The sequence below is a fragment of the Dermacentor albipictus genome, unplaced genomic scaffold (genome assembly GCF_038994185.2).
Source record: "Dermacentor albipictus isolate Rhodes 1998 colony unplaced genomic scaffold, USDA_Dalb.pri_finalv2 scaffold_31, whole genome shotgun sequence".
Lineage (NCBI taxonomy): Eukaryota > Metazoa > Arthropoda > Arachnida > Ixodida > Ixodidae > Dermacentor > Dermacentor albipictus.
This window is the reverse complement of record NW_027225585.1, coordinates 1,598,515-1,600,151: the sequence shown is the minus strand read 5'-3', so window position 1 is coordinate 1,600,151 and position 1,637 is coordinate 1,598,515.

Here is a 1,637-nt window from a genome sequence, read left to right as displayed (position 1 = left end):
AAAAACTTGCAGCTCCTTACAATTTTTCGGTGGCGGTACTTACAAAATGTCTTCCACTCTCCCGGGATCCAGGAAAAGTCCTTCTTGTGTGAGGATATGTACCATGTAACGAATTTGCGGCTGCAAAAAATGGCACTTTTTTATTTAGCTTTACATTGTGTTCCCTGCAGCGCACAAGTAAAGCTGCTGGGTTATTGTCATGCTCTTCTTGAGACGTTCCCCAGACTAGAATGTCATCCATTACAACGGCGACGTCACTTAAGCCTTCTACTACTTGGTGCATTGCCCGTTGAAAAACTTCCGGGGCAGAGGCAATCCCAAAGGGCATGCGCAGAAATTTGTAGCGGTCGTACGGAGTACTCATAGTGCATATTAATGAACTTTCTTCGTCAAGCCTAATTTGCCAAAACCCTGATGACGCATCTACAGTTGAAAAGTATTTTACCCCATGCAGGCGCGGAACAACATTTTCTAATGTTGGCATATGATAGTGCTCTCTCAGCAAGGCCTTGTTCAAATCCGAAGGATCTAAACAAATGCGTACTTTGTCATTTCTAACCACTACGACCATGTGACTTGACCAGACAGTAGTTTCAGTTACCTTTGCAATGACGAGGTCGCGCTCCATTTTATCGAGTTCCTGTTTCACGCGTTCTTGAAGAACAACCGCCACCCTTCGGGCTGGCTTGACGCTGCCTCGTGCTCCTGGCTTGAGCTGAAGAAAGAAACTGTGCGGTGGCTGTGTGACGAAGTGGCGGAGTGTGTTTATACACAGGCAGACCAGGCTTGCGCATGCGTATCACAATATTCTTGATGACGTAGCCACTGGTCACACCAAGCACCTGTTACTTGTGGTGGTCGCTGTGATATTTTAGGTGTCCTTACCTATGATAGCAATACAGTCTAGTCCCCATCGTAGTTGAGCACAGTTTGCGACATACGTAACGGAGCCATCGATGTGGCCGCTATTTTGACATTCGCTGCCAGGCTGGTCTTGCAGCCGTGAAATACCGTTTTAGTGCCAAGCATTTTCTCACTTGTCGTTCCTTAGAAGCATGTCATGGCTGCTTTATATTGTGATCTTATTACGGCACTAGTCATAGAAAAGAAACTGTTTTGTGCTACAAACATGCCAACTACATATTAGACAAGAGATCTTTCTTGCTGTTAAGTTGCTGGATGAAGAAAATGGTTGTCTGCGAGTTCAAAAAAATATCATTATGCTCGTGTCATATTTATGGAATTTAACATCTGCCAACGGCCCAGTGGTAGTGTACTGGGTCCTATGTAGTGAACATCACACGGCTATTTTGGCGCCATGAAACCATGCTCTGTGTACTTGTCTGTCATTTGCTTTGATGAAAGACGGCATTGAAGATGGATCACATGGTTTTATTTACAATGCAGATATAGATAAACGATTCTAAACAATGCAAGTTGCACTTGAAATGAATATTTACAATTTGTGTTCCTTCAATTTCAGAACTATTTACATATGTACACTCTCCCAAGGGAGAATAACGCGCTCGACATGCCAGGCGATCATTTACGGCATAACTTGGCCTTATATCAAGGAACTGTGCGGTGGCTGTGTGGCAAAACAGCTCAGGGCCTACAAGGTGCGTGAGAACAGTACA